A 27,340-nucleotide genomic window follows, 5' to 3' on the forward strand; every position below is an offset into this window, starting at 1 on the left:
AACCTAGATGTCCATCAACAGATGAATGGATCAAGAAGATGTGGTATATATACACAATGGAATACTATGCAGCCATCAAAAGAAATGAAATCTTGCCATTTGCAACAACATGGATGGAACTAGAGCGTATCATGCTTAGCGAAATAAGTCAAGCAGAGAAAGACAACTATCATATGATCTCCCTGATATGAGGAAGTGGTGATGCAACATGGAGGCTTAAGTGGGTAGAAGAAGAATCAATGAAACAAGATGGGATTGGGAGGGAGACAAACCATAAGTGACTCTTAATCTCACAAAAACAAACTGAGGGTTGCCGGGGGGAGGGGGTTTGGGAAAAGGGGGTGGGATTATGGACATTGGGGAGGGTATGTGCTTTGGTGAGTGCTGTGAAGTGTGTAAACCTGGTGATTCACAGACCTGTACCCCTGGGGATAAAAATATATGTTTATAAAAAATAAAAAATTTAAAAAAAAGTACAGTTATAAAATAAGTCACAGAAGGGAAAAGGACAGCATGGGGAATATAGTCAGTAGTACTGTAATAACCATATGGTGACAGTTGGTGATTTTACCTAACATTGTACACACTGAGTAATGTACAAAATTATAGAATCACTATGTTGTACACCCAAAACTAATGTACCACTCTATGTCAACCATACTCCAATATTAACAAACAACAACTGAAAGAATTTGCAAATACCAAACCAGCTCTACAGGAAATCTTGAAAGGGGTCCTCTAAGCAAAGAGAGAGCCTACAAGTGGTAGATCAGAAAGGAACAGAGACCATATACAGTAACAGTCACCTTACAGGCAATACAATGGCACTAAATTCATATCTCTCAATAGTTACCCTGAATGTGAATGGGCTAAATGCCCCTGTCAAAAGACACAGGGTATCAGAATGGATAAAAAAACAAAACCCATCTATATGTTGCCTCCAAGAAACACATTTTAAGCCCGAAGACACCTCCAGATTTAAAGTGAGGGGGTGGAAAAGAATTTACCATGCTAATGGACATCAGAAGAAAGCAGGAGGAGTGGCAATCCTTATATCAGATCAATTAGATTTTAAAAGCCAAAGACTATAATAAGAGATGAGGAAGGACACTATATCATACTCAAAGGGTCTGTCCAACAAGAAGATTTAACAATTTTAAATATCTCTATGCCCCCAATGTGGGAGCAGCCAACTATATAAACCAATTAATAACAAAATCAAAGAAACACATCAACAATAATACAATGATAGTAGGGGACTTTAACACTCCCCTCACTGAAATGGACAGGTCATCCAAGCAAAAGAACAGCAAGGAAATAAAGGCCTTAAATGACACACTGGACCAGATGGACATCACAGATATATTCAGAATATTTCATCCCAAAGCAACAGAATACACATTCTTCTCTAGTGCACATGGAACATTCTCCAGAATAGATCACATCCTCGGTCCTAAATCAGGACTCAACCGGTATCAAAAGATTGGGATCATTCCCTGCATATTTTCAGACCACAATGCTCTAAAGCTAGAACTCAACCACAAAAGGAAGTTTGGAAAGAACCCAAATACATGGAGACTAAACAGTATCCTTCTAAAGAATGAATGGGTCAACCGGGAAATTAAAGAAGAATTGAAAAAAATCATGGAAACAAATGATAATGAAAATACAACGGTTCAAAATCTGTGGGACACAACAAAGGCAGTCCTGAGAGGAAAATATATAGCGGTACAAGCCTTTCTCAAGAAACAAGAAAGGTCTCAGGTACACAACCTAACCCTACACCTAAAGGAGCTGGAGAAAGAACAAGAAAGAAACCCTAAGCCCAGCAGGAGAAGAGAAATCATAAAGATCAGAGCAGAAATCAATGAAATAGAAACCAAAAAAACAATAGAACAAATCAACGAAACTAGGAGCTGGTTCTTTGAAAGAATTAATAAAATTGATAAACCCCTGGCCCGACTTATCAAAAAGAAAAGAGAAAGGACCCAAATAAATAAAATCATGAATGAAAGAGGAGAGATCACAACTAACACCAAAGAAATACAAACTATTATAAGAACATACTATGAGCAACTCTACGGCAATAAATTTGACAACCTGGAAGAAATGGATGCATTCCTAGAAACATATAAACTACCACAACTGAACCAGGAAGAAATAGAAAGCCTGAACAGACCCATAACCAGTAAGGAGATTGAAACAGTCATTAAAAATCTCCAAACAAACAAAAGCCCAGGGCCAGACGGCTTCCTGGGGGAATTCTACCAAACATTTAAAGAAGAACTAATTCCTATTCTCCTGAAACTGTTCCAAAAAATAGAAATGGAAGGAAAACTTCCAAACTCATTTTATGAGGCCAGCATCACCTTGATCCCAAAACCAGACAAGGATCCCACCAAAAAAGAGAGCTATAGACCGATATCCTTGATGAACACAGATGCGAAAATACTCAACAAAATACTAGCCAATAGGATTCAACAGTACATTAAAAAGATTATTCACCACGACCAAGTGGGATTTATTCCAGGGCTGCAAGGTTGGTTCAACATCCGCAAATCAGTCAATGTGATACAACACATCAATAAAAGAAAGAACAAGAACCATATGATACTCTCAATAGATGCTGAAAAAGCATTTGACAAAGTACAACATCCCTTCCTGATCAAAACTCTTCAAAATATAGGGATAGAGGGCACATACCTCAATATCATCAAAGCCATATATGAAAAACCCACCGCAAATATCATTCTCAATGGAGAAAAACTGAAAGCTTTTCCGCTAAGGTCAGGAACACGGCAGGGATGTCCATTATCACCACTGCTATTCAACATCGTACTAGAGGTCCTAGCCTCAGCAATCAGACAACAAAAGGAAATTAAAGGCATCCAAATCGGCAAAGAAGAAGTCAAATTATCACTCTTCGCAGATGATATGATACTATACGTGGAAAACCCAAAAGACTCCACTCCAAAACTGCTAGAACTTGTACAGGAATTCAGTAAAGTGTCAGGATATAAAATCAATGCACAGAAATCAGTTGCATTTCTCTACACCAACAGCAAGACAGAAGAAAGAGATATTAAGGGGTCAATCCCATTTACAATTGCATCCAAAACCATAAGATACCTAGGAATAAACCTAACCAAAGAGACACAGAATCTATACTCAGAAAACTATAAAGTACTCATGAAAGAAATTGAGGAAGACACAAAGAAATGGAAAAATGTTCCATGCTCCTGGATTGGAAGAATAAATATTGTGAAAATGTCTATGCTACCTAAAGCAATCTACACATTTAATGCAATTCCTATCAAAGTACCATCCATCTTTTTCAAAGAAATGGAACAAATAATTCTAAAATTTATATGGAACCAGAAAAGACCTCGAATAGCCAAAGGGATATTGAAAAAGAAAGCCAACGTTGGTGGCATCACAATTCCGGACTTCAAGCTCTATTACAAAGCTGTCATCATCAAGACAGCATGGTACTGGCACAAAAACAGACACATAGATCAATGGAACAGAATAGAGAGCCCAGAAATAGACCCTCAAATCTATGGTCAACTAATCTTCGACAAAGCAGGAAAGAATGTCCAATGGAAAAAAGACAGCCTTTTCAATAAATGGTGCTGGGAAAATTGGACAGCCACATGCAGAAAAATGAAATTGGACCATTTCCTTACACCACACACAAAAATAGACTCAAAATGGATGAAGGACCTCAATGTACGAAAGGAATCCATCAAAATCCTGGAGGAGAACACGGGCAGCAACCTCTTTGACCTCTGCCGCAGCAACATCTTCCTAGGAACAACGCAAAAGGCAAGGGAAGCAAGGGAAAAAAATGAACTACTGGGATTTCATCAAGATCAAAAGCTTTTGCACAGCAAAGGAAACAGTTAACAAAATCAAAAGACAACTGACAGAATGGGAGAAGATATTTGCAAACGACATATCAGACAAAGGACTAGTGTCCAGAATCTATAAAGAACTTAGCAAACTCAACACCCAAAGAACAAATAATCCAATCAAGAAATGGGCAGAAGACATGAACAGACATTTCTGCAAAGAAGACATCCAGATGGCGAACAGACACATGAAAAAGTGCTCCATATCACTCGGCATCAGGGAAATACAAATCAAAACCACAATGAGATATCACCTCACACCAGTCAGAATGGCTAAAATCAACAAGTCAGGAAATGACAGATGCTGGCGAGGATGCGGAGAAAGGGGAACCCTCCTACACTGTTGGTGGGAATGCAAGCTGGTGCAGCCACTCTGGAAAACAGCATGGAGGTTCCTCAAAATGTTGAAAATAGAACTGCCCTATGACCCAGCAATTGCACTATGGGTATTTACCCTAAAGATACAAATGTAGTGATCCAAAGGGACACATGCACCCGAATGTTTATAGCAGCAATGTCCACAATAGCCAAACTATGGAAAGAACCTAGATGTCCATCAACAGATGAATGGATCAAGAAGATGTGGTATATATACACAATGGAATACTATGCAGCCATCAAAAGAAATGAAATCTTGCCATTTGCAACAACATGGATGGAACTAGAGCGTATCATGCTTAGCGAAATAAGTCAAGCAGAGAAAGACAACTATCATATGATCTCCCTGATATGAGGAAGTGGTGATGCAACATGGAGGCTTAAGTGGGTAGAAGAAGAATCAATGAAACAAGATGGGATTGGGAGGGAGACAAACCATAAGTGACTCTTAATCTCACAAAACAAACTGAGGGTTGCCGGGGGGAGGGGGTTTGGGAAAAGGGGGTGGGATTATGGACATTGGGGAGGGTATGTGCTTTGGTGAGTGCTGTGAAGTGTGTAAACCTGGTGATTCACAGACCTGTACCCCTGGGGATAAAAATATATGTTTATAAAAAATAAAAAATTTAAAAAAAAGTACAGTTATAAAATAAGTCACAGAAGGGAAAAGGACAGCATGGGGAATATAGTCAGTAGTACTGTAATAACCATATGGTGACAGTTGGTGATTTTACCTAACATTGTACACACTGAGTAATGTACAAAATTATAGAATCACTATGTTGTACACCCAAAACTAATGTACCACTCTATGTCAACCATACTCCAATATTAACAAACAACAACTGAAAGAATTTGCAAATACCAAACCAGCTCTACAGGAAATCTTGAAAGGGGTCCTCTAAGCAAAGAGAGAGCCTACAAGTGGTAGATCAGAAAGGAACAGAGACCATATACAGTAACAGTCACCTTACAGGCAATACAATGGCACTAAATTCATATCTCTCAATAGTTACCCTGAATGTGAATGGGCTAAATGCCCCTGTCAAAAGACACAGGGTATCAGAATGGATAAAAAAACAAAACCCATCTATATGTTGCCTCCAAGAAACACATTTTAAGCCCGAAGACACCTCCAGATTTAAAGTGAGGGGGTGGAAAAGAATTTACCATGCTAATGGACATCAGAAGAAAGCAGGAGTGGCAATCCTTATATCAGATCAATTAGATTTTAAGCCAAAGACTATAATAAGAGATGAGGAAGGACACTATATCATACTCAAAGGGTCTGTCCAACAAGAAGATTTAACAATTTTAAATATCTATGCCCCCAATGTGGGAGCAGCCAACTATATAAACCAATTAATAACAAAATCAAAGAAACACATCAACAATAATACAATGATAGTAGGGGACTTTAACACTCCCCTCACTGAAATGGACAGGTCATCCAAGCAAAAGAACAGCAAGGAAATAAAGGCCTTAAATGACACACTGGACCAGATGGACATCACAGATATATTCAGAATATTTCATCCCAAAGCAACAGAATACACATTCTTCTCTAGTGCACATGGAACATTCTCCAGAATAGATCACATCCTCGGTCCTAAATCAGGACTCAACCGGTATCAAAAGATTGGGATCATTCCCTGCATATTTTCAGACCACAATGCTCTAAAGCTAGAACTCAACCACAAAAGGAAGTTTGGAAAGAACCCAAATACATGGAGACTAAACAGTATCCTTCTAAAGAATGAATGGGTCAACCGGGAAATTAAAGAAGAATTGAAAAAAATCATGGAAACAAAAATGATAATGAAAATACAACGGTTCAAAATCTGTGGGACACAACAAAGGCAGTCCTGAGAGGAAAATATATAGCGGTACAAGCCTTTCTCAAGAAAACAAGAAAGGTCTCAGGTACACAACCTAACCCTACACCTAAAGGAGCTGGAGAAAGAACAAGAAAGAAACCCTAAGCCCAGCAGGAGAAGAGAAATCATAAAGATCAGAGCAGAAATCAATGAAATAGAAACCAAAAAAACAATAGAACAAATCAACGAAACTAGGAGCTGGTTCTTTGAAAGAATTAATAAAATTGATAAACCCCTGGCCCGACTTATCAAAAAGAAAAGAGAAAGGACCCAAATAAATAAAATCATGAATGAAAGAGGAGAGATCACAACTAACACCAAAGAAATACAAACTATTATAAGAACATACTATGAGCAACTCTACGGCAATAAATTTGACAACCTGGAAGAAATGGATGCATTCCTAGAAACATATAAACTACCACAACTGAACCAGGAAGAAATAGAAAGCCTGAACAGACCCATAACCAGTAAGGAGATTGAAACAGTCATTAAAAATCTCCAAACAAACAAAAGCCCAGGGCCAGACGGCTTCCTGGGGGAATTCTACCAAACATTTAAAGAAGAACTAATTCCTATTCTCCTGAAACTGTTCCAAAAAATAGAAATGGAAGGAAAACTTCCAAACTCATTTTATGAGGCCAGCATCACCTTGATCCCAAAACCAGACAAGGATCCCACCAAAAAAGAGAGCTATAGACCGATATCCTTGATGAACACAGATGCGAAAATACTCAACAAAATACTAGCCAATAGGATTCAACAGTACATTAAAAAGATTATTCACCACGACCAAGTGGGATTTATTCCAGGGCTGCAAGGTTGGTTCAACATCCGCAAATCAGTCAATGTGATACAACACATCAATAAAAGAAAGAACAAGAACCATATGATACTCTCAATAGATGCTGAAAAAGCATTTGACAAAGTACAACATCCCTTCCTGATCAAAACTCTTCAAAATATAGGGATAGAGGGCACATACCTCAATATCATCAAAGCCATATATGAAAACCCACCGCAAATATCATTCTCAATGGAGAAAAACTGAAAGCTTTTCCGCTAAGGTCAGGAACACGGCAGGGATGTCCATTATCACCACTGCTATTCAACATCGTACTAGAGGTCCTAGCCTCAGCAATCAGACAACAAAAGGAAATTAAAGGCATCCAAATCGGCAAAGAAGAAGTCAAATTATCACTCTTCGCAGATGATATGATACTATACGTGGAAAACCCAAAAGACTCCACTCCAAAACTGCTAGAACTTGTACAGGAATTCAGTAAAGTGTCAGGATATAAAATCAATGCACAGAAATCAGTTGCATTTCTCTACACCAACAGCAAGACAGAAGAAAGAGATATTAAGGGGTCAATCCCATTTACAATTGCATCCAAAACCATAAGATACCTAGGAATAAACCTAACCAAAGAGACACAGAATCTATACTCAGAAAAACTATAAAGTACTCATGAAAGAAATTGAGGAAGACACAAAGAAATGGAAAAATGTTCCATGCTCCTGGATTGGAAGAATAAATATTGTGAAAATGTCTATGCTACCTAAAGCAATCTACACATTTAATGCAATTCCTATCAAAGTACCATCCATCTTTTTCAAAGAAATGGAACAAATAATTCTAAAATTTATATGGAACCAGAAAAGACCTCGAATAGCCAAAGGGATATTGAAAAAGAAAGCCAACGTTGGTGGCATCACAATTCCGGACTTCAAGCTCTATTACAAAGCTGTCATCATCAAGACAGCATGGTACTGGCACAAAAACAGACACATAGATCAATGGAACAGAATAGAGAGCCCAGAAATAGACCCTCAAATCTATGGTCAACTAATCTTCGACAAAGCAGGAAAGAATGTCCAATGGAAAAAAGACAGCCTTTTCAATAAATGGTGCTGGGAAAATTGGACAGCCACATGCAGAAAAATGAAATTGGACCATTTCCTTACACCACACACCAAAAATAGACTCAAAATGGATGAAGGACCTCAATGTACGAAAGGAATCCATCAAAATCCTGGAGGAGAACACGGGCAGCAACCTCTTTGACCTCTGCCGCAGCAACATCTTCCTAGGAACAACGCAAAAGGCAAGGGAAGCAAGGGAAAAAATGAACTACTGGGATTTCATCAAGATCAAAAGCTTTTGCACAGCAAAGGAAACAGTTAACAAAATCAAAAGACAACTGACAGAATGGGAGAAGATATTTGCAAACGACATATCAGACAAAGGACTAGTGTCCAGAATCTATAAAGAACTTAGCAAACTCAACACCCAAAGAACAAATAATCCAATCAAGAAATGGGCAGAAGACATGAACAGACATTTCTGCAAAGAAGACATCCAGATGGCGAACAGACACATGAAAAAAGTGCTCCATATCACTCGGCATCAGGGAAATACAAATCAAAACCACAATGAGATATCACCTCACACCAGTCAGAATGGCTAAAATCAACAAGTCAGGAAATGACAGATGCTGGCGAGGATGCGGAGAAAGGGGAACCCTCCTACACTGTTGGTGGGAATGCAAGCTGGTGCAGCCACTCTGGAAAACAGCATGGAGGTTCCTCAAAATGTTGAAAATAGAACTGCCCTATGACCCAGCAATTGCACTATTGGGTATTTACCCTAAAGATACAAATGTAGTGATCCAAAGGGACACATGCACCCGAATGTTTATAGCAGCAATGTCCACAATAGCCAAACTATGGAAAGAACCTAGATGTCCATCAACAGATGAATGGATCAAGAAGATGTGGTATATATACACAATGGAATACTATGCAGCCATCAAAAGAAATGAAATCTTGCCATTTGCAACAACATGGATGGAACTAGAGCGTATCATGCTTAGCGAAATAAGTCAAGCAGAGAAAGACAACTATCATATGATCTCCCTGATATGAGGAAGTGGTGATGCAACATGGAGGCTTAAGTGGGTAGAAGAAGAATCAATGAAACAAGATGGGATTGGGAGGGAGACAAACCATAAGTGACTCTTAATCTCACAAAACAAACTGAGGGTTGCCGGGGGGAGGGGGTTTGGGAAAAGGGGGTGGGATTATGGACATTGGGGAGGGTATGTGCTTTGGTGAGTGCTGTGAAGTGTGTAAACCTGGTGATTCACAGACCTGTACCCCTGGGGATAAAAATATATGTTTATAAAAAAATAAAAAATTAAAAAAAAGTACAGTTATAAAATAAGTCACAGAAGGAAAAGGACAGCATGGGGAATATAGTCAGTAGTACTGTAATAACCATATGGTGACAGTTGGTGATTTTACCTAACATTGTACACACTGAGTAATGTACAAAATTATAGAATCACTATGTTGTACACCCAAAACTAATGTACCACTCTATGTCAACCATACTCCAATATTAACAAACAACAACTGAAAGAATTTGCAAATACCAAACCAGCTCTACAGGAAATCTTGAAAGGGGTCCTCTAAGCAAAGAGAGAGCCTACAAGTGGTAGATCAGAAAGGAACAGAGACCATATACAGTAACAGTCACCTTACAGGCAATACAATGGCACTAAATTCATATCTCTCAATAGTTACCCTGAATGTGAATGGGCTAAATGCCCCTGTCAAAAGACACAGGGTATCAGAATGGATAAAAAAACAAAACCCATCTATATGTTGCCTCCAAGAAACACATTTTAAGCCCGAAGACACCTCCAGATTTAAAGTGAGGGGGTGGAAAAGAATTTACCATGCTAATGGACATCAGAAGAAAGCAGGAGTGGCAATCCTTATATCAGATCAATTAGATTTTAAGCCAAAGACTATAATAAGAGATGAGGAAGGACACTATATCATACTCAAAGGGTCTGTCCAACAAGAAGATTTAACAATTTTAAATATCTATGCCCCCAATGTGGGAGCAGCCAACTATATAAACCAATTAATAACAAAATCAAAGAAACACATCAACAATAATACAATGATAGTAGGGGACTTTAACACTCCCCTCACTGAAATGGACAGGTCATCCAAGCAAAAGAACAGCAAGGAAATAAAGGCCTTAAATGACACACTGGACCAGATGGACATCACAGATATATTCAGAATATTTCATCCCAAAGCAACAGAATACACATTCTTCTCTAGTGCACATGGAACATTCTCCAGAATAGATCACATCCTCGGTCCTAAATCAGGACTCAACCGGTATCAAAAGATTGGGATCATTCCCTGCATATTTTCAGACCACAATGCTCTAAAGCTAGAACTCAACCACAAAAGGAAGTTTGGAAAGAACCCAAATACATGGAGACTAAACAGTATCCTTCTAAAGAATGAATGGGTCAACCGGGAAATTAAAGAAGAATTGAAAAAAATCATGGAAACAAATGATAATGAAAATACAACGGTTCAAAATCTGTGGGACACAACAAAGGCAGTCCTGAGAGGAAAATATATAGCGGTACAAGCCTTTCTCAAGAAACAAGAAAGGTCTCAGGTACACAACCTAACCCTACACCTAAAGGAGCTGGAGAAAGAACAAGAAAGAAACCCTAAGCCCAGCAGGAGAAGAGAAATCATAAAGATCAGAGCAGAAATCAATGAAATAGAAACCAAAAAAACAATAGAACAAATCAACGAAACTAGGAGCTGGTTCTTTGAAAGAATTAATAAAATTGATAAACCCCTGGCCCGACTTATCAAAAAGAAAAGAGAAAGGACCCAAATAAATAAAATCATGAATGAAAGAGGAGAGATCACAACTAACACCAAAGAAATACAAACTATTATAAGAACATACTATGAGCAACTCTACGGCAATAAATTTGACAACCTGGAAGAAATGGATGCATTCCTAGAAACATATAAACTACCACAACTGAACCAGGAAGAAATAGAAAGCCTGAACAGACCCATAACCAGTAAGGAGATTGAAACAGTCATTAAAAATCTCCAAACAAACAAAAGCCCAGGGCCAGACGGCTTCCTGGGGGAATTCTACCAAACATTTAAAGAAGAACTAATTCCTATTCTCCTGAAACTGTTTCCAAAAAATAGAAATGGAAGGAAAACTTCCAAACTCATTTTATGAGGCCAGCATCACCTTGATCCCAAAACCAGACAAGGATCCCACCAAAAAAGAGAGCTATAGACCGATATCCTTGATGAACACAGATGCGAAAATACTCAACAAAATACTAGCCAATAGGATTCAACAGTACATTAAAAAGATTATTCACCACGACCAAGTGGGATTTATTCCAGGGCTGCAAGGTTGGTTCAACATCCGCAAATCAGTCAATGTGATACAACACATCAATAAAAGAAAGAACAAGAACCATATGATACTCTCAATAGATGCTGAAAAAGCATTTGACAAAGTACAACATCCCTTCCTGATCAAAACTCTTCAAAATATAGGGATAGAGGGCACATACCTCAATATCATCAAAGCCATATATGAAAAACCCACCGCAAATATCATTCTCAATGGAGAAAAACTGAAAGCTTTTCCGCTAAGGTCAGGAACACGGCAGGGATGTCCATTATCACCACTGCTATTCAACATCGTACTAGAGGTCCTAGCCTCAGCAATCAGACAACAAAAGGAAATTAAAGGCATCCAAATCGGCAAAGAAGAAGTCAAATTATCACTCTTCGCAGATGATATGATACTATACGTGGAAAACCCAAAAGACTCCACTCCAAAACTGCTAGAACTTGTACAGGAATTCAGTAAAGTGTCAGGATATAAAATCAATGCACAGAAATCAGTTGCATTTCTCTACACCAACAGCAAGACAGAAGAAAGAGATATTAAGGGGTCAATCCCATTTACAATTGCATCCAAAACCATAAGATACCTAGGAATAAACCTAACCAAAGAGACACAGAATCTATACTCAGAAAACTATAAAGTACTCATGAAAGAAATTGAGGAAGACACAAAGAAATGGAAAAATGTTCCATGCTCCTGGATTGGAAGAATAAATATTGTGAAAATGTCTATGCTACCTAAAGCAATCTACACATTTAATGCAATTCCTATCAAAGTACCATCCATCTTTTTCAAAGAAATGGAACAAATAATTCTAAAATTTATATGGAACCAGAAAAGACCTCGAATAGCCAAAGGGATATTGAAAAAGAAAGCCAACGTTGGTGGCATCACAATTCCGGACTTCAAGCTCTATTACAAAGCTGTCATCATCAAGACAGCATGGTACTGGCACAAAAACAGACACATAGATCAATGGAACAGAATAGAGAGCCCAGAAATAGACCCTCAAATCTATGGTCAACTAATCTTCGACAAAGCAGGAAAGAATGTCCAATGGAAAAAAGACAGCCTTTTCAATAAATGGTGCTGGGAAAATTGGACAGCCACATGCAGAAAAATGAAATTGGACCATTTCCTTACACCACACACAAAAATAGACTCAAAATGGATGAAGGACCTCAATGTACGAAAGGAATCCATCAAAATCCTGGAGGAGAACACGGGCAGCAACCTCTTTGACCTCTGCCGCAGCAACATCTTCCTAGGAACAACGCAAAAGGCAAGGGAAGCAAGGGAAAAAAAAAAAACGAACTACTGGGATTTCATCAAGATCAAAAGCTTTTGCACAGCAAAGGAAACAGTTAACAAAATCAAAAGACAACTGACAGAATGGGAGAAGATATTTGCAAACGACATATCAGACAAAGGACTAGTGTCCAGAATCTATAAAGAACTTAGCAAACTCAACACCCAAAGAACAAATAATCCAATCAAGAAATGGGCAGAAGACATGAACAGACATTTCTGCAAAGAAGACATCCAGATGGCGAACAGACACATGAAAAAGTGCTCCATATCACTCGGCATCAGGGAAATACAAATCAAAACCACAATGAGATATCACCTCACACCAGTCAGAATGGCTAAAATCAACAAGTCAGGAAATGACAGATGCTGGCGAGGATGCGGAGAAAGGGGAACCCTCCTACACTGTTGGTGGGAATGCAAGCTGGTGCAGCCACTCTGGAAAACAGCATGGAGGTTCCTCAAAATGTTGAAAATAGAACTGCCCTATGACCCAGCAATTGCACTATTGGGTATTTACCCTAAAGATACAAATGTAGTGATCCAAAGGGACACATGCACCCGAATGTTTATAGCAGCAATGTCCACAATAGCCAAACTATGGAAAGAACCTAGATGTCCATCAACAGATGAATGGATCAAGAAGATGTGGTATATATACACAATGGAATACTATGCAGCCATCAAAAGAAATGAAATCTTGCCATTTGCAACAACATGGATGGAACTAGAGCGTATCATGCTTAGCGAAATAAGTCAAGCAGAGAAAGACAACTATCATATGATCTCCCTGATATGAGGAAGTGGTGATGCAACATGGAGGCTTAAGTGGGTAGAAGAAGAATCAATGAAACAAGATGGGATTGGGAGGGAGACAAACCATAAGTGACTCTTAATCTCACAAAACAAACTGAGGGTTGCCGGGGGGAGGGGGTTTGGGAAAAGGGGGTGGGATTATGGACATTGGGGAGGGTATGTGCTTTGGTGAGTGCTGTGAAGTGTGTAAACCTGGTGATTCACAGACCTGTACCCCTGGGGATAAAAATATATGTTTATAAAAAATAAAAAATTTAAAAAAAAGTACAGTTATAAAATAAGTCACAGAAGGGAAAAGGACAGCATGGGGAATATAGTCAGTAGTACTGTAATAACCATATGGTGACAGTTGGTGATTTTACCTAACATTGTACACACTGAGTAATGTACAAAATTATAGAATCACTATGTTGTACACCCAAAACTAATGTACCACTCTATGTCAACCATACTCCAATATTAAAAATAAATGTGTATATATTTATAATTTTAAAAAGAAACAATATAAATAGATTATGTTAAAATTCTGGAGGTCAGAAATACAAATAGAGTCTAACAGCTATAAACTCAAGGAATAGGGCAACATTCACTTACTTCATCTTCATTCAGAACCCGAATTCTGAATGCAATTGACTTCTAAATATTGACCATGTATGCAGTGAATCTGGAAAGCTCCTTTTCATTGTTTTTTTTTAATTTAATTTTATTTTTTCAGTGTTCCAAGATTCATTGTTTATGTACCACACCAAGTGCTCCATGCATAACCTGCCCTCCTTACTACCCACCACCAGGCTCACCTAACCGCCCACCTCCCTCCCTTCCAAAACCCTTGGTTTTTTCTCAGAGTCCACAGTCTCTCATAGTTCATCTCCCCCTCTCCTTTTCAATTTTGGCAATACATCTTTATATTATTTTTTATTTTATTCATTTTTTCCTTTTTTTTCATTTAAATTCAATTAGCCAAGGTATAGTACATCATTAGTTTTTTATATAATGTTCAGTGATTCATTAGTTATGCTCAAACTGTGAAATTTTGGAGGAATACAAGTATTATTCTATCCATTTCAGTGCTTCTCCCTTTGTTTTGTTTCCTTTAATTAGTTGGTATCTCCAATTATGAATTGATTGCTATGCTGAATACAAATGCTCAAAAGAAACATACTTGGAACATTTCCCATCACAGAGAGAAGAACTTCAAGTACATATACATATATATAATTTTTTAATTATGTCATGTTAGTCACTGTATAGTATTTCATTTGTTTTTTATGTGGTGTCCCATGATTCATTGTTTGCATGTAACATCCAGTGCTCACTGCAACACATGCCCTCCTCAATACCCATCACCAGGCTAACGTACCACCTTGACCTCCTCATCTCTGAAACCCTCAGTTTGTTTCCTGGGGTCCAGAGTCTGTCATGGTTTTTCCCCCACTCTGATTTTCACCCCCCCACCTTTATTTTTCCCATCATTCTCCTAATGTTCTCCATTCTATTCCTTATGTTTCACGTATGAGTGAAACTATATACTAATTGTCTTTCTCTGCTTGACTTATTTCACTCAGCATAATCCGCTCCAGTCCCATCCATGCTGATGTAAATGGTGGGTATCCATCCTTTCTGATGGCTGAGGAATATTCCCTTGTATATATGAACCACATCTTCTTTATCTATTCATCTGTTGAAGGGTATCTCAGTTCTTTCCTCAGTTTGACTATTGTGGACATTGCTGCTGTGAACATTGGCATGCATATGGTCCTTCTTTTCATTATATCTGTATCGTTGGTGTAAATACACTGTAGTGCAATTCCTGGGTGTTAGGGTAGCTTCATTTTTAACTTTTTGAGGAACCTCCATACTGTTTTCCAAAGTGGTTGCATCAGCTTGCATTCCCACCTATGGTGTAAGAGGGATCCCCATTATGATGTCCAGATACTGATGGCTAATCATGCCTTCATAGATGGTAGGAAACATGAGTTTTTGTTTTCTTTTTTTTAATTAATTTATTTATTTTCAGAAAAACAGTATTCATTATTTTTTCACCACACCCAGTGCTCCATGCAATCCATGCCCTCTCTAATACCCACCACCTGGTACCCCGACCTCCCACCCCCCCCGCCACTTCAAACCCCTCAGATTGTTTTTCAGAGTCCATAGTCTCTCATGATTCACCTCCCCTTCCAATTTACCCCAACTCCCTTCTCCTCTCTAACACCCCTTGTCCTCCATGATATTTGTTATGCTCCACAAATAAGTGAAACCATATGATAATTGACTCTCTCTGCTTGACTTATTTCACTCAGCATAATCTCTTCCAGTCCCGTCCATGTTGCTACAAAAGTTGGGTATTCATCCTTTCTGATGGAGGCATAATACTCCATAGTGTATATGGACCACATCTTCCTTATCCATTCGTCTGTTGAAGGGCATCTTGGTTCTTTCCATAGTTTGGCGACTGTGGCCATTGCTGCTATAAACATTGGGGTACAGATGGCCCTTCTTTTCACCACATCTGTATCTTTGGGGTAAATACCCAGGAGTGAAATGGCAGGGTCATAGGGAAGTTCTATTTTAATTTCTTAAGGAATCTCCTAAGTGGCTGCACCAACTTGCATTCTCACCAACAATGTAAGAGGGTTCCCCTTTCTCCACATCTTCTCCAACACATGCTGTTTCCTGTTTTGTTAATTTAGGCCATTCTAACTGGTGTAAGGTGATATCTCAATGTGATTTTAATTTGAATCTCCCTGAGGGCTAGTGATAATGAACATTTTTTCATGTGTCTGATAGCAATTTGTATGTCTTGATTGGAGAAGTGTCTGTTCATATCTTCTGCCCATTTTTTGATATGTTTGCCTGTTTTGTGTGTGTTGAGTTTGAGGAGTTCTTTATGAATTGTTTGTGTGTTTTAACAAGTGCTTAGTCTGCATCTGTTGAAATTATTTCTTAAGTTTTAATTTTATTTATTCCATAGGGTTTCTTAATTTTTTTATTTCTTTGCAGCATAACAGTATACATTGTTTTTTTTTTGTTTGTTTGTTTTTAAGATTTTATCTATTTATTTGTCAGAGAGAGAGCGAGAGCGAGCACAGGCAAACAGAGTGGAAGGCAGAGTCAGAGGGAGAAGCAGGCTCCCTGCGGAGCAAGGAGCCCGATGTGGAACTCGATCCCAAGATGCTGGGATCATGACCTGAGCCAAAGGCAGCTGCTTAACCAACTGAGCCACCCAGGCGTCCCAGTATACATTGTTTTTGCACCACACCCAGTGCTACATGCAATACGTGCCCTCTCTAATACCCACCACCTGGTTCCCCCAACCTCCCACCCCCAGCCCCTTCAAAACCCTCAGGTTGTTTTTCAGAGTCCATAGTCTCTCATGGATCACCTCCCCTTCCAATTTCCCTCAACTCCTGTCTCCTCTCCATCTCCCCTTGTCCTCCATACTATTCGTTATGCTCCACAAATAAGTGAAACCTTTTGATAATTGACTCTCTCTCTGCTTGACTTATTTCACTCAGCATAATCTCTTCCAGTCCAGTTCATGTTGCTACAAAAGTTGGGTATTCGTCCTTTCTGATGGAGGCATAATATTCCATAGTGTATATGGACCACATCTTCCTTGTCCATTCGTCCGTTGAAGGGCATCTTGGTTCTTTCTACAGTTTCGCAACCATGGCCATTGCTGCTATAAACATTGGGGTACAAATGGCCCTTCTTTTTACTACATCTGTATCTTTGAGGTCAATACCCAGGAGTGCAATTGCAGGGTCATAGGGAAGCTCTATTTTTAATTTCTTGAGGAATCTCCACACTGTTCTCCAAAGTGGCTGCACCAACTTGCATTCCCACCAACAGTGGAAGGGGGTTCTCCTTTCTCCACATCCCCTCCAACACATGTTGTTTCCTGTTTTGTTAATTTTGGCCATTCTAACTGGTGTAAAGTGATATCTCAATGTGGTTTTAATTTGAATCTCCCTGAGGGCTAGTGATGATGAACATTTTTTCATGTGTCTGATAGCCATTTGTATGTCTTGATTGGAGAAGTGTCTGCTCATATCTTCTGCCCATTTTTTGATATGATTATCTGTTTTGTGTGTGTTGAGTTTCAGGAATTCTTTATAGATCCTGGATATCAACCTTTTGTCTGTACTGTCATTTGCAAATATCTTCTCCCAACAAAGAGGGTTGCCTCTTTGTTTTGTTGACTGTTTCCTTTGCTGTGCAGGAGATTTTGATCTTTTTTTTTTTTTTTTTAAGAAATCATAGCACATGTATTTTTTAAGATATTTTCATAGCAATAAAAACAGAGGCTAATTAAATGTTTGTGAGATGTCAGATATATGGTTAATTGCTCTATATAATAATTTTATAAAATTGTTCCAGTAACGCAAGGAGGTATATATTGTTGTCTCTATTTTAGCAAGTGGTGCTTACTAAGTATAACTAAGTTCACATACAGTAAACAGACTGAGACTGATCTTGATGAAGTCCCAAAAGCTCATTTTCGCTTTTGTTTCCTTTGCCTTTGGAGACATATCTTGAAAGAAGTTGCTGTGGCTGATATCGAAGAGGTTACTGCCTAGGTTCTCCTCTAGGATTCTGATGGATTCCTGTCTCACATTGAGGTCTTTTATCCATTTCGAGTCTATCTTTGTGTACAGTGTAAGAGAATGGTTGAGTTTCATTCTTCTACATTTAGCTGTCCAGTTTTCGCAGCACCATTTATTGAAGAAACTAAGGAATTGTTGAAAAACAAAAATTAAACTGGCAGCATCACGTTACTTGATTTCAAGCTTTACTACAAAGCTGTGATCACCAAGACAGCATGGTACTGGCATAAAAACAGACACATAGACCAGTGGAACAGAGTAGAGAGCCCAGATATGGACCCTCAACTCTATGGTCAAATATCTTCGACAAAACAGGAAAAAAATATACAGTGGAAAAAAGACAGTCTTTTCAATAAATGGGTTTCTAAAAAATTTTATTTTATTTTTTCAGTGTTTTAAGATTCATTGTTTATGTACAACACCAAGGGCTAAGTTTTTTTTTACATCTTTTTAAAAATTTAATTTCTTTTCAGTTTAACAGAATTCATTGTTTATGCACCACACCCAGTGCTCCATGCAATCCATGCCCTCCTTAGTACCTACCACTGGGCTCACCCATCCCCCCTCCTCTTCCCCTCCAAACCCCTCAGTTTAGCTTCTCAGAGTCCACAGTCTCTCCTGTCCATATATGCATATACAGTTGTTTCACATTTTTAAAATTGTCAGCTTTTGCATATTTTTTATTATGTTCAGTTAGCCAACATATAGTACACCATTAGTTTTTGAGGTAGAGTTCAGTGGTTCATTAGCTGTGTATAATTTCCAGTGCTAATCACAACACGTGCCGCCTTTTTTGTGTTTCATTTTATATTGCTAGGCTATACACATAAACATTTTTATAGCTCCATTTCATTGTTCTGGACTGCAATATAGTATTTCTTGCATGAATATACCAACATGTATTTATCCATTCTCATTATTATAGATATCTGGCTACAATGCATATCTAGATAATACAGGCGATAGAGATACTTTAACAATAGTATTTTTCTGACCCATAAACATGGGACATCTTTCATTTGTTTGTGTCTTCTTCATTTTCTTTCGTAAAAAGTCTTACAGTTTTCAGGGTATAGCTCTCACCTCCTTGGCTAAATTTATTCCCAAATATTTTATTATTGATGTTATTATAAATGAGATTGGTTCCTCTCCCTCGACATCAATTCAGCTTTTATTGTATCTTTCAAATATCACAAATATTGTGTTATGGTTGTCACTAACATAACACAATAAAAAATAACAATAAAAAATAAAGTATTACAAATAAGTCTGAAAAATCATCTGGCATCTCGCAGTTTCTGTAGCGGGACAACTTAGATCTTGTTCACCAGCCTGCTGAGCTGTTCTTTTCTCAGAAATATAGATACCACCCAAACATTTTTTGGTAATCCTTCATTTTAACTCTTCTGGATTACTGAATGGAAGCAGCTGAATTTGATACAAGTTCAATCTCATTTCCTTCAAGAGTTAACTCATCTCTCTGGGCTTGAGTTACTAAACAAGCAACACCTGGCCTCCCCCAAACCCTGTGGATGTGTTTTTCACCAAGAAATTTTGGATTTTGATGGGAAAACCATTCTCCCAAATGACAATGGTATTGCTAATGTCCCGCTGAGGTTTATGGGAGAACTAAACTGTTTGTTGCACTTAAAAGTGCATGTCACCTTGTTATCTGAAGGGTGTGGAACAGCATACAGAGATTTGTTTGTGGGGCTACTGTGAGAATCAGCAGCACCATGACCCAGGTCTGGTCCCTAATGTACTTCAGGTCACAAGGGGAAGATGAGCTTCAGGTGGAGACACAGGACCCTGACCTGACAACTCCACTCCCCAGGGGCACTTCCTGTTGGGTTCATTTGCAATGCCCACAGTCATTGCTTGGGGCCTGCTGGCTTATTCTGGGATCTCATGGAGCCTGGTTATCGTCAAGCTCAGAGCATTTCTCTTCCTGCAGGTGTAGAGGTGTAGAGGGCCATATTGTCATTGCCATGGAAATAGGTCAGCATATCTAGGACACTCATGCATGGTGAACCCCGGAGGAAATGGGGGTCTTTCCTCACAGGCCCCACTCTTCTCTCTCCAGAAGTAAGATCCATAAGGGAAGGAACTATTAGCTGTGGGGCAAGAATTATTCCAGGGATTGTCATTAGAGGTTTTCCTGTGTTGGAAGCTCTCTGCCACCCAAAAGTCATTTCTACTTTAAAAAAAATTTTTAAATTTTATATATATTTTAAAGATATTTTATTTATTTATTTGACAGAGAGAGATCACAAGTAAGCAGAGAGGCAGGTAGAGAAAGAAAGGGGAAAGCAGGGTCCCTGCTGAGCAGAGAGCCCCTATGGGCCTCAATCCCAGGACCTTGAGATCATGACCTGAGGCGAAGGCAGAGGCTTAACCCACTGAGCCACTCAGGTATCCTATTTCCACTTTTTAATACAACACTAAGGTCTAGGGGTTCTGTATCTGTTTTCAAGGTCAAGCCCCTTATAAGTTTCCATCTAGGAATGGAGTGGAGAGAATTCTGACCCTGGAGACCAGCACCCTTGCACACAGTTATCTGCCCTGAACTCTCAGAGATTAGAGATGGGACAGATGAGGAATGAGCTGGAACTGAGGTTCCTCCCAGCTGCTCGGGATGATGGTCTGTTAGGACAGAGAGCGAGTCCATGAGGAAGAACAGACAGATTCTTAAAGATGGACCTATACGTAGCTCAGGCATTTGTAGGATTTACCGCCATAATGGATTATGGGAAGCTTTTCCTCCCATTATTTATGGGGTTGAAGTTAGTCAGTTGTGCTTAAAAAATGACTGGTCAGGGAGATTCAAATTAAAACCACATTGAGATACCACCTTACACTAGTTAGAATGGCCAAAATTAACAAGACAGGAAACTACATATGTTGGAGAGGATGTGGAGAAAGGGGAACCCTCCTACACTGTTGGTGGGAATGCAAGTTGGTGCAGCCTCTTTGGAGAACAGTGTGGAGATTCCTCAAGAAATTAAAAAGAGAGCTTCCCTATGACCCTGCAATTGCACTACTGGGTATTGACCCCAAAGATACAGATGTAGTGAAAAGAAGGGCCATCTGTACCCCAATATTTATAGCAGCAATGGCCACGGTCGCCAAACTGTGGAAAGAACCAAGGTGCCCTTCAATGGACGAATGGATAAGGAAGATGTGGTCCATATACACTGTGGAGTATTATGCCTCCATCAGAAAGGATGAATACTCAACTTTTGTAGCAACATGGACGGGACTGGAAGAGATTATGCTGAATGAAGTAAGTCAAGCAGAGAGAGTCAATTATCATATGGTTTCATTTATTTGTGGAGCATAGCAAATAGCATGGAGGACTAGGGGAGATGGAGAGGAGAAGGGAGTTGAGGGAAATTGGAAAGGGAGGTGAATCATGAGAGACTATGGACTCTGAAAAACAATCTGAGGGTTTTGAAGGGGCGGGGAGTGGGAGGTTGGGGGAACCAGGTGGTGGGTATTAGAGAGGGCATGGATTGCATGTAGCACTGGGTGTGGTACAAAAACAATGAATACTGTTATGCTGAAAAAAATAAATTAATTAAATTTTTTTAAAAATGACTGGTCTCTTCATGAACATGCTTTCCTATACACGATGTAGAGAATGAAATTGATCTGTACATTGCTGGTGGTTTAAGTTTGTGATTTTTCAACCTTAAAACATCCCATTCCACATTTGCCATTAAATACTAATTATGTGGGATTGAACTCTATGGTTTGTTTCTACACTGAGCAACACACTTGTCAATATTCTCCCACAGGTGCCCATGCCTACACACATGGTTTCCTCTAGGGTGTGGACTCCTGGGGCAGAGCTGCACCCTTGCTTTCACCAGGTGATTCTGATTCTGATCTGATCCCCAACTTGGTCTTAGCAATTTATACGCCTATCAGGAATGTACTGAAGTTCTAAGTACACAGTATTTTCTCCAACGATGGATATTGCCATTGTGTTCTCTTGCCTGTCCTGTGGTTGTAGTAGGATTTTGTGTGTCACAGTTCCCTGAAACCGTGGCATTACACTGAGCTGGAAAATACCAGGATGTTTACAATACAGGGAGGAACACGTGCACCTTGAGATCACCAGTGAGGTGACCACAGCTGGATCACACACACTCATGAAGACAGTGTATCCATGACTCCCACCTGGGCGCACAGTGCGTTCACACGGCTCCTTGATGTTGCCCATGATGGGAGTGTTTACACCAAAGATATGGGCAAATACTATGAATCACAACTTAAAACACACACACACACACACACACACACACATTTAATCCATAGAGTCAGTGTAGCAGCTCCCCCCCTGGCTACACCTCAAACGCCCCTGAGCTCACTCAAACTGAGGGTGTTTCTGGAATATTCCACCAGGTGTCACCAGATGAGGACAGAGGAGCTCTGTGAGTCCAGAAAGGGTTCAGGGAATGGTTTGGGATTCATCTGCTACAACATGGTCCAAATTTTCACCCACTTATTTACTTATGAAAACAGAGTCTGTGATTTGGGCTGAAGGGATGGAGGACAATAGTGGACATCAGGGAAGGTAGAAATGGAAAGTGAAGGAAAATAAATCCCACGAAGGTGGACCAGAGCTGCGGCTGTAGGAAGGTATGAACCAGCCCCGCTGTGTAACCCTTAAATGACAGGGATGAGGAAAGAAGGGGCAGTCAAGGATGTCCAACAATGCAGGAGGGAAAGCACCACAGGTCACAGCGGGGGAGTCCCGGACAGGGAGCAGCCCAGACATGTCCTGCACCTGAACCATGCTCCCCCTGGATGTTGTCAGCAGATAGATCAGTGAGCGTGAGCTGTAGGCTTTCCTACAGATCCCTCTGGGCACCCGGGATGCATGCCCACAGCTCTGCCACATGGAATGGTGGCTTTGTTCCCCCTCGTGTTTAGCTCCTGGCTGTGTCTGGAGTCCTTCTCTGGCTGTGCTGAGCCTCTAGCAGCAGAATCCCAAGGACCACCAGGATCAAGACAGCTATGCCCATGTGGGTCAGATTCTCCACCGTGTAATCTCTGGGATCCGAGGCTAGAAATGAGGACAGAGAGGTTGCAGAGGTCAGAGAGGACCCATATCCTGCATGTCCACCCAGGGGACCTGCTTTCCCAGACAGGACACCCCCTCCATACAAGCCCCATCACTGAGAATTTCTCCTACTCTCCACTGCTTGGGTCTGGGTTGTTTTGGGGTGGGCTAATGGTGCCAGCTGCTTCTGCAGGAAGATGGAAGCAGATGGAAGGAGCTAGAGACCCCCGTCCAGCCTGTCCTCTGCTCTGTATCTCTATCCCTCAGTCTGTCACTATGTGGTTTTTGTACAGTTCCTGCACTAGCCCTTCTCTGCACTAGGGGGCTTTCCTCTGCTCTCCTCACTGGATTTCTTCAGCCTCCTTGTTCTCTTTGATTTCAGACTCTGCTTCTGAGTTACTCAGGATAGATTCTGGCTGTGCCCCACCAGCTCAGGGTTGCAGAGAAAAATGGCCTCCCAGCACAGAAATCATCATGTCCTCGCATGTTCTCTGCTCAGTCTGGGACACAAGACCTCCTGGGCTCATGTCCCTGTAGATAACAGTTCCCACTTATTGAGTAGCTGAGGTTCCAGCTGCATCCATGGATGAGGGCTTGGTGCCAGGGGCTCCTGACTTTCAGGAGCACAGAGGGGCCTGATGTCTGGGGTCGGGTCCCTGTCCCTCCATGTCAACCAGCTCCCTTCCTTCAGGGTCTGCACTTTCTTCTGTACCTACAGTATTCCTCCTTGGATGTGTTAATTCATTCATTCTTCATTTACTTACAGATACCCACAGTGCCAGACAGACAGACAGACACACACACACACACACACACACACAGAGAGAGAGAGAGACAGACAGAGAGAGAGAGATCTGTGTGCACACATCTAGAACAGACATATAAATATGTATCCACAAAAGGTGACGGTCAGGCACTGGGTCATAGGAACACTGTTATTGCTCGCATGCAGTGTGGATGGAGATGGGAAGAAGAGCTACATAAGTAAGTAAACAAATAAATAATAAATAAATGAACAAAAAATAAATGAGACTCGTTGAAAACATGCTAAGACCCGGGAGTGCCCAGAGCTTGTGCCCCACAAGAACCCTATGAATCCATCTAACCCCAATGCACACAGGAGAAGGAGGACTGGTTTCTGAGTCTGGTGTCCCTGTTACCTGAGTTCCCTTTGTTGTCATCTACAGGTGCTTCTCTAGAAGGTGTCAGAAGCAGACACAGGGACACTGGGCCAGGGGCCACACACAACGCAGAGTGGACACCAGTGCAGATAGACATGGGGTGCATCCTCCATGGGGACTCCCGTGAGCAGGGATCTACCCTCCTGGGTCTCAGGTGTGCACCAAGGGGCATGGAGGCCCCCAGGAGAGCACGGGGTGGGCAGCAGAGCAGTGCCCGCAGGTGGGGAGGTTTTTGTCCAGGAGAGTGCCCCGTAGGGCTGACACCATGGATCGGATTCTGCTATGGAGGGACAGGAGGTGAGTGGGAGGTGCTGTCCACTCACCATCATCCTCGCTCACCCCCCATGCAGCACTACTCCTTACTCTGCTGAGAATGAAGGATGGGCGCCCCGGGTGCACACTGTGGATCTTCCCAACCTCTCCAAGGCAGGACTCTCCTCTGTGGAGCCCCCGTGACCCCCACATGTGTTACTGAGTCAGGCTTTCCTGAGACGTGTGTCCTGAGCTGACAGAGCTCAGACAGCACAGGGTCAGGGTCCCTCACCTGAGACCAGTAGCTCCAGGGGGTCACTGGGCTGTGACAACAGGTAGTGGGAGGTGCTGGCAGAACCATAGCATCTGTAGGTCCCCCTGTGGACTGAGGTCACAGGACTCATGGAGAATTCAGCCTGGTGCTGCCCAGCTCAGTACTATGATATAAGACTTAGCAGGTGATTGGCTGTCCCCTCTTTGGACAGAAGGAAAGTGTCCACAGGGCTCCATGACTGACACAGCAGGGTCACATTCTCTCATGGGGCCACCATTGGTCCTGGCTGCACCGAGAGGGGAGGGTGTGTGGGGCAGCTGTCCTAGAGAGAGGATGGGCGGGTGAGGGGCTGTCCAGCCCTTGCTCTGAACTGAGTCTGTCTGTGTCCTCTGAGTGTGTCCCTTCCCATCACCCCCCCTCCCTGGGGAGCCTCCACCCCTGGTCCAGACCACCACCACCTGAGCTCCCCAGCAGGACTTGTGCAGAGTCTGGGGTCCTAACTAATGCTGTGAGCCCTCACCTGCGAGCAGGATGTCCAGGGGGTCACTGGGGGCCGACCACTCGGAAGAGACTGTGTGTCCACCATAGCACGTGTACCAGCCTCTGAGAGCAGGTCTCACCGGGCCCAGGGGGAAGTCTGACCCAGAGAGCCCAGCCTGGGGCTGCCAGCCAAGCTGCTAGGGAGGGCCACATGCTCCATCCTTCGATAGAGCGAATCTGTCATAGCCGACATCAGAGCGACACTGGAGAGTCAGGCTCTGTCCAGAGGTTACAACAGGGCCCTGCTGGATCAGGAGGGAGGGCTTCCCCGACACACCTGGGAGAGACCAGCCGTGGATGGCAAGGGTGGCTTCTCTCCAAACCTCCCTTCTCCTGTCCTGACCCCCAGGTCTCACTGTCCATCACCTTCAGTGACTGACCTGCAAGTCCCCGTGGTCCCCTCACCCACACTCTCATTGGAGCTCCCCTGAGAGAAGAGTCCCCATTAACCTGTCTGGTGCCTCAGAACAGGAATGAGGCACCAGTCAGACATTCTTACCTGAGACCAGCAGCTCCAGGGGGTCACTGGGGTCTGACCACACCAGGGGGGTGTTGCTGTAATAGCCGTAGCATGTGAACCTCCACCTGCGGCTGAAGGTCACAGGGCCCACAGGGAATAGGGCCTGAGTCCACCCACGGGGGGCTGGCTGGGAGTTCAGGGTCCAGGAGGACTGACACTCTCCTTTCTTCATCAGGACGAACCCATGGAATTCCATCCGTGAGGCACACTGGAGGGTCACATTCCCTCCTGAGGTCACGACAGGACTGGGCAGGGCTGAGAGGCTGGGTTTGCCCTGGGATCCTAGGAGAGGAGGAGGGCGACATGTGAAATGGGGCTCAGAACCCCCACATTATCCCCAGGCTGGGCTGTGAGAGGGAGACCCCTGAGAGACCACCCCCTCCCTTAGGGCAAAGCCTGAGTCTGAGACACTGAGTGGGCTCACACCTGTCACCACCAGCTCCAGGGGGCACTGTACTCTGACTAGCCGGTGGGACTGAAGTAGTTACAGTGATATCTTCCTGCATGTACATCTGTCATGTATGTGATGGAGAAGTTGGCCTTGTCCCCAGGATCCAGTGTCTTCTCTCTGTCCCAGGTCCTTGACTCTCCCTCTTACGCAGGTGGTACTCCTGGGCCTCCAAGCCCCCCTGATACCAGATGGTCACAGGTGTCCCCCAGGGCGTCACAGAGCCTGGTTCAGCCCAGATGGTGGGTTTGGGGAGGGTCCCTGGAAGGAAACAGAGGCTGGGACAGAGACCTTCCCCACCCCCAGGTCTCAGCTCAGCCCCAAACTCCCAGACATTCCCCTCGGTCAGTCCAGAACTTCTATTCTCCATCCCCCGTTGCCTGGTGGGTGACTGTTGTCTCCACTGAGGAGGTGGGACTAGAACCCTGGGGACAGACTCACCTGTCTGCGCTCTGGTCTTGGGGCCCACACTCAGCCCTGGAAGAGAGTCCCTGTGAGAGGTTTGCCCTGAATCCTTGCAGAACCCCTCCTGTCCTAGAGCCTCATGAGCCTGGGGCCTGGGAGAGACCAGGGTCTAACTGTGGAGCAGTTCCTCCCAGACTAGGGTGTCCCTTCCCCTCCTCATATCTCACCAAGACAGAGCAGGGCAGTGAGGATGGGGGGTCATGGCGTCTCCTCTCCCTGGTTCTGGCTGTGCAGACGGAGGCCCCACTGTGATCACGGAACCGACAGACACACAGGATGTGGCCATGGGCAGGCCTGTCCTGCCTGTCACAGGGTTGTCACATCAGCAGTCCCACAGGAAGGGGAACAGCCCCTCCCGAGACCCAGCCTAGCTCTGGTGTCCATGATGGTGCGGCAGGTGGACCCTGAGGCTTCCTGAGG

The 27,340-nt window shown here is 42.2% G+C and overlaps 1 pseudogene; it reads right to left on the reverse strand.

Annotated features, from left to right (window-relative positions):
* Window positions 1–21,673: 21,673 nt before the first annotated feature.
* On the reverse strand, window positions 21,674–27,118 carry LOC101671657 (annotated as a pseudogene).
* Between the last annotated feature and the right edge of the window lie 222 nt (window positions 27,119–27,340).

The sequence above is a fragment of the Mustela putorius genome, unplaced genomic scaffold, assembly GCF_011764305.1.
Source record: "Mustela putorius furo isolate JIRA1106 unplaced genomic scaffold, ASM1176430v1.1 tig00000196_pilon_pilon_pilon, whole genome shotgun sequence".
NCBI lineage: Eukaryota > Metazoa > Chordata > Mammalia > Carnivora > Mustelidae > Mustela > Mustela putorius.